The sequence below is a fragment of the Paramormyrops kingsleyae genome, chromosome 8 (assembly GCF_048594095.1).
Source record: "Paramormyrops kingsleyae isolate MSU_618 chromosome 8, PKINGS_0.4, whole genome shotgun sequence".
Taxonomy (NCBI): domain Eukaryota; kingdom Metazoa; phylum Chordata; class Actinopteri; order Osteoglossiformes; family Mormyridae; genus Paramormyrops; species Paramormyrops kingsleyae.
Genome location: NC_132804.1, coordinates 891,159 through 898,735, shown reverse-complemented (window position 1 = coordinate 898,735; position 7,577 = coordinate 891,159).

Genomic DNA, 7,577 nt, shown 5'->3' with positions numbered 1-7,577 from the left:
AATGAGATTCAGACTCGTCAAGCTTTTGTGCAGAAGTGGGACAGGATGATGCAAGAAGCCTACAAACAGCCAGAAGTCATTAGTGAAAGGGAAGCGGTATTATGGCCAAAAGGTGAAAAGGAACAACTCTTCAATCAGGAGACAGAGTCCTAGTAAGGAACCTTTCAAAGCAAGGTGGTCCGGAGAAACTAAACATAGTGCCCCACATAGTAGAACGAGTTAGGGATGGCCCTGCATACAAGGCTCAACCTGAAACTGATGACAAGTCATTGTGATAACAATCACTCCTGTTATCTGTAAAGAAGGGGTACATGGTGAAGAATCCTCAATAAGCTATTACAGAGGCTCTAAATTTACCAAGCCTCTCTGAGACTGTTCAATGTGATCATGATTCTGAGTTTGCAAGGTTCCACTCTGGGAATCTGAACTTGAGTCTTTGACTTTCTTCTGGGATTTAAAGTCAGTGTTATAACAGGGTGGCTCAGAACACAGCACTGCTGTCTTAGGCTTCCAAGATTGGAGCTCATGTGCTGCCCCTGCTTTGCATATATGAACTCTGTGTGTTGTTTCCTCTGAATTTACATACATCGCTTTATGTTCCAGGTATGGATATGGAAGTGATGAGAATGATTAGCCCTGGGATGGAGAACCTGGTGAAATTTGTCCGGTTACTTCCTGGACAGAGTCTAGATACCAAAAAATGTGTGATGTACATTTATGATTCTTATACATGAGTTATGCCAGATAGAAAGTATTTTTTCTTCGATGGAAAATCATTCAGCATGTAAATAAATCACGCTGTCTGTTTTGGATAATTATCATGTAACTGTTTGCTGGTTTGCTTAACGTTACTGTCTGAATGTTTTCCAGGCCGTGCCTCACACTTTCTATGGTCTGGGGTTATCTGTTATATATATGGCTACATACACAGCAGCAAAATTACTTCATCTGTTATTTGTTAGTGGTGCTTGACTATATTTCAATGTATTTGTTGATTAGAAGTGGATTGTGTTTATTTTCTGATATATTTTGGGAAAAGTTGAATAACAAACTGAAAACAAACTGGTAATTGTTCCAATATACACTGTCTGGCCAATAAAAAGGTCACCATTAGAATTTAAATCAGCAAGTACTTAAGAACCAATGATTGGATCATTATTAAAGCTTAGCAATGTTTTCGGCTAGCACCTGAATCTCCCGAACGGCCAGGTTATCCCATCAACAGACTTTTTTCTTCCTAAAGGTTTAGGCATTTTCCGGGATGATGATGGCAAGATTCATTGGGCTCGAATTGTCAAAGAGTGGTTCAGGGAGCATGAGGAACCATTTTCACACATTAACTTTGAGATGTGCTGAAGAACACTTTACGAAGTGGATCAACTAACCTATCATCAATACAAGATCTTGATGAGAAATGTATGCAAATTTGGATAAAATAAAATGTTGAGATGTTGCATAAGCACATGGAAACAATGCATTGATGAATATGCATCATAATTAAAACTAAAGGTAGTCCAACAAAATATTAAAGAGTACGACTTTTTTTTTTGGGCAGGCAGTGTATGTGCTGTTGAGTAATTCTGTAATGTTTCCAAATTGCACAATGCAGCAAAAGGTGCTGAAAGCCATTGGAGGCCATCATTACCTGTTCTTCACAAATGTTTTGTGATCGGTGTCAGTTTTATGTTTCCAGGTATTCCTTTGAAGTTTGGTTAAATGGATTGATATGCAGTATAAACAAGTCTGAGAAAAACACTGGATCACTGGCAAGAAGGCTGGAGGAACTGAAATATTTTTGTAAGTACTTACAAAAACATTTCACTACGCAAGCAACTTTATAGTATGTAAGTATCGTTTTCTTACAGGTCAAACCATGAAAAAATAGTCAAGTCGTACAAATTACTGCAATTGTAAGAGGTAATATCAAGGTGATGATTGCTTAGCTTTTATGTGAAAGAGTGATTTTAGACAGAGAGATGGACATTATTCTGTGGCTGTTATAGCATTTGTCAAACTGGGAAATATAAGACCAGGCTTGTCGAAACATCTACCCTGAGAAAACTGCATGTGCTTTTCGTAAAACAGACCAGACTATTTCTTACTATCGTGGAAGAATGTTACCAGGATATTACCAGGATCAGTCGATTTTATGTAGTCATCCAAGCTCATCGTAACAAGGTGAACACTTCTCTAGTTTAATTTTACTGCAAACTTTGGATAATGATGTGAAGCTACACAAATCAATTTGATTTTTCACACCATCACATCCATTTTGATTATTTGGGTCTCAGCTGGAGAGCAAAACGACATGTGATTTGGTTACCAGCAAGTCACCTTACATCAGTCAGCTGTGGAGATGGAGACAGTGAAATGATTGGCAAGCTGGAGGGAGAGCAGGACCCAAAACCTGCTTTGAGATGGAGAACAAACTTCCAGAGGCATGCATTTTTGGCAGGACTTTTGATTTCTTCTCATGCAGTTGTCCAAGATAATGAGGAAGGTCGATCTTAAAACGATTATTTGTACACTAAGCCTCTAGAGAAATCCATCTTGTATCTGGACACATGGAGGTTTCTTCTGAGTCATCTGAAAGCCTGGAAACTAATTTAGTGATTCTGAGGACACAGAGGGCTTTTTCTGGGGCAGGACCGTCCATAACGGCTGTCACCTAAATCTAACACAGGACTCGAGAAGGACTCAAATCCTGTTATTGTGGCTTTTGGTTCTTCATCATTTTCCACTGTGAGCTAAATTTGTTTTTATTTATGGAACATCGTTTCAGAGCCAGACTGGCAACGGCACTGAGGAGGGAACTGACCCAGACATTGCCCCCCCAGTAAATCCCTGCTGGACAATGATGAAGTACCAAAGGGTACATCCAGAGTTCCTCTCCAGCAACCATAATGTGATTAATCAGCATGTACCTATTAGGAAAAAAAAACAGAAATTTTGACCATCATCTCTTAGTGTTGCCAGTTTAAAAACTTACCCCTCTCTTCTCAGTAAAACCACTAACCTCCAGCATAAGGAAAAACATTTCCCACAAAAGTGAAGATTGGAACAGATAAATAAGACTAGCAAGGGACAAAATGCTTGACAGTGAGTCCATCTGTAGAAATGCATTTCTCTTGTGCTATTCGGCCCTGCTTGATCCTGTTACTATAGAGCACGATTCCCCTGATGTGCTTAAAATCACCAAGTCTTTATACTGACTATTTCAAAATGGCTGCATCCTTAAAGGGAAGAACACAAGCATGGAAATCCGCTTATCCGTAAATTTTGTCCAAAGAGCCCCCTTTCCCAGACTCACTGGGGAGCGCTTTACTATCCATCTGCTAGAGGGTGCTATAACCCAAAGGAGCGGCATGAAAAGACTTGTATTTCACTTGTATGGAATTGGTCATCGGGGTTGGATTGAACCAGACAGGAACTAAGCTTGAATAAATGGGAGGCATCTTGCTTTCTCTGCAGGCCCCGTCAGTCAACCACTCCATATTTCTGCCAGATAACCCCAATTTCAAAATCCTTGTTTTTACTCATAGACAGACAATGTGTTTTCCTTTGCAAAATCAGTCCAGGACTTTTTAATAGGTTTGTCATACATATGGGTTTGTTTTGGACTTAGCTGGACCTGTGGAAATGTTCCTGCCAAAAAGAGCTGTTTTTTCTACATTAATACACTGTTTTTCCATTCCAACTTACATCCTCTGTTTGTCTCTTTCCCGGTTGCTAAAGCGATATCTTCCAGACTTCTCTCTTAATCTAGGGATTTAAAACAGCCACAAGTTGCAAGAGCACTCAACTATTCGTCATATTGTTCACCTAAGGAGTTGAGCTCTGGTTCCCATTATACGCTGCGTGAGACAAACATGCAGGCTTTATGTGTTCACACACAAACATCCATGGAACAGTGTCCATATCGTGAGGCACATTCTCCAGCACCCTCCACAGGGATGGGAATTGCGTTTATAACTATAAAATATGAAAGAAGCATAAGAGACACACCACCCCCTCTGATAGTGAAGACCAAAAGCCCTGTTTCTTACTTTATAAACCTGCCAATACTCATTCAGATAACAGCCCCTTGGCTGCAGGGGTGCCCATGTGCTTCCAGCCTCTGCATCTGTCTGCGGTCTCAGACATTCAGACCCCCAGATGCTGTATCAGTGAACCCCATGGCCTTTGCTTTATACACATCAGTCACAGACACACTTTATATATGTGTGTGCACACAGATACACATATATCCCTTGCCTGAGGTTCACAGCAGAGCCTGTTTATTGCGAAATGCTGCTCTTTCCATTACTTCCTGTAACGCTTATTGAAAACAGCTGCTTCATATCACACATGGTGCATGCTGGTGGCAAACCTAATGAGGCTGTCTGTCACAATGCAAATAAGCATTACCGTTAATCAAAGGATTTTACTGGAGCTGATTATTTAAAATGGACATTATCCAGTACTGTACAGGCCGGAGAATTGCGAATATGACTTCCATGATATACTGTGCCTTTTGCTCTATCTTACCTGGAAAAGGCTCCAGGCTCAGACTGAAAAAGCAGGAGAGAAGGGGGTCTTTGCCTACTGTAGGTGATGGTCTATAGCAGGGATTTTCAACCCGGGGCCCCAAATGAAAATAAACCTTCTATGCATGAACACATAACTAAGAACTACACATGAGGAAGGTGACTTTTTTTGTTGTTGTATTGCCCACCACCCCCCCCTCTCTTCGGAGGACTTTATTTTACATGAAATTCACGAGCAAAGAGTGTGGCCGCACCGAACTCACCAGTACCGTGGAAAAAGGAGAAAAACAGGGGGGGGATACAGAAACAACAAGCGTAACAATAACAGGCATCAATCACCATGGGGAGGGGGGGGGGGAAAGGTATACAGAAATAATAACACTAATAATGTAGGTGGGATGGAAAAAAAATAAGTATAGGGGAATACAGAATACAAACAACCATAAGAAACATAACACTCGTCAAACCAAAATTATAACATCAGTGATAATAATAATAATTAATAATGTGACAAATCGGTATTATATATATGTAGCATACACACACGTGATCGTACCGTTATATAGCCTATGTATATTTCAATTCCTAAATCTATAACATACCCTAAAAAGTAATAATAATAATGATATCGATCGCTCAACCATTCTTGTATGCATGTGCAAGTGTAGGTGTGACCTGATTTGTCATTGGATGTGCTGGCATTTAATGCCGTCAGGGGAGGCGACAGCACCCCCCCACCAGGCCCAAGGCGAAGGCAGGAGAACCAGGCAACCGAGGCCACCCTGCCGCCCCCCTGGCACAAGGGCCCACAGCCACGCATCCCCGAGACAACCACCCGCCCAACCCGAGAGGGAGCCCGCGAGGGACTAAGGGGGCACCAACCCCCGTAGTACAGGTACGTAAGTAAGGTGACTTTAATACGTCTCTTTGTAGGTGGCTGGAATTTCGTCTATTTATAAAACATGTTCCTCAATTTATGAAGCATGTTTGCAGGTCACCTGCAGCTCATTCACAAACCCCCGACAGACCCCTGGGACATCACCGACCCCAGGTTCATACCCCATAACTAACTTTCAGCACCATAATGATGGTCCTTCTGAACCCAGAGGTGGAAATTAACAGTTTCTCATTTGTCATATATAACAAAGCATCACAAGATCACGCTAGATGAAGAGTCTGGATCAGAAGGAAAGGTAACCTGAAAGTTACACTCAAGCCAGCCTTAAACACATGTGGTCCTAACATACACCCGGTGCAATGCGGCCCAGGTGCGATAAAGGAGACTGTGCTAGCATGAGCCCGGCACAGTTTAAAGGATATAAAGGATGCACATACAGTACAGTGCACATACAGTGCACATACAATGCACATACAATGCACATACGCTGCTTGTTACACCCACAGGGATGTGCAGCAGTATACAAACATGCAAAAGACTAAGGACTCTATTTTGACGATCTGAAGTGCATAGTCTCAAATGAAAGGGATTCTGACATTTTAGCTAATTCTCAGGAGACAATATTGCAATGAAAAAATGTCATATATCAATGAGTTGCCAGAGACATGAACATCATACTTTTTATACCCCTCAAAGGAAAAAGGAACAATGATCAGAAAAATTTGTTTAAAAATATCTTATTGTGACCACCTCTGTGAAGTTGGCCCACCCATGCATTTTTAGATTTTAACCAAATCTCAAATGTTTGTGCCAGTTTGTGCAGTTAAAATTTTCATTTGAGCTGCTTTAGTTTCTGAGATGTAATGGTTTGCGTACAAAATTTGGTCGACGAACAGATCCCTCGACCAGATTCCTTTTTTATACTAGTGTAGCACCGGCGGGGCACAGGTCCCAGCATGTCCCAGCATGCCCCGCGTGCAATCGTAAATAAAAGAACCACAACAGGCATCCAACGAGCACCGAACCCACAGATGGCAAGCAGAAGGTTGTAAGACGCCGAACTGCAAGATGGACACGGTGGAAGATTTACACATTCTAAATACACACGAGGATTGGACCGGGTACACACAAGACACGGGCAAACACACACGCGACAATAGGGAAATGCAATATTAACATTAACAACAACAACAATATAAGGGTTAAGGACTGTTAATAAAAAGCGTTTTTTCCACAGCAAGCAAGTCTTCATGCCTCTCTCTGCTCCCGCAATGCCTCGGTCCGCCCATCGCCACACTATATTGTGTTTTTCTTTAAAGTCTTTAAACTATAAAAAAACAGAAAATTAAATAATAACAATTGTTATTTGGTAGGCTTGTGAACAAATTAATCAAATTTCAATGCTTTCTTATGGGAGAAATTGCCTGGGTTCACATACAAATTGGTTCACGACGACATTCCTGGAACGGATAGTGTTCGTGAACCACAGGCACCACTGTACATAGTCTATTTTGGTCAAGTCCGAGAGGGCAATAGACATGAGCCCAAAAAATGCTTTTTGAAAAGAATTTGCCCACTTCTATTCCCCACATCATCTACATACTGTTCATACCAGCAAGTGCCAAGCTCTTGACTAAGACAGATACAAATAGCATGTTTCAGCCCAAGGGAATATGAACAAAGCACCCCAGTAAGTTTCTCAACATCCCTCTTAGGCCGTGCAAGGCGATTTCATTTAAAATCGATTAGTAGCTGATTGCAGATGAGTGGAGGGGATATTCCCCTGATTTTGCCACATGCTCAGAACATCCACACTCCTCTAAATATCTCACTGTGTGATTATCCAGTTTAATTACACGTAATTCATAAAAGAAACATCAAAGGATATGATGTCAGAGAGTGAAGCTATTCAGCTCCTGCCATTTATCGCCCATTATTACTAGGCCTGGATATCACTCTTCATTGGACTTACCAGAAAAAATAATACTGTTTAAGACATTTTATGACCTTAAATTCGGCAATTCTAAAATAAGACTTTTTAAGGATCCGCGGGAACCCTGGGTCAATATGAATATTTAGTGATGCCATATGGTTTAGCTAACAGGATGCCTGTCTTCCAACCCTGCGTCCTGGGTGACATGTTAAATCATTTC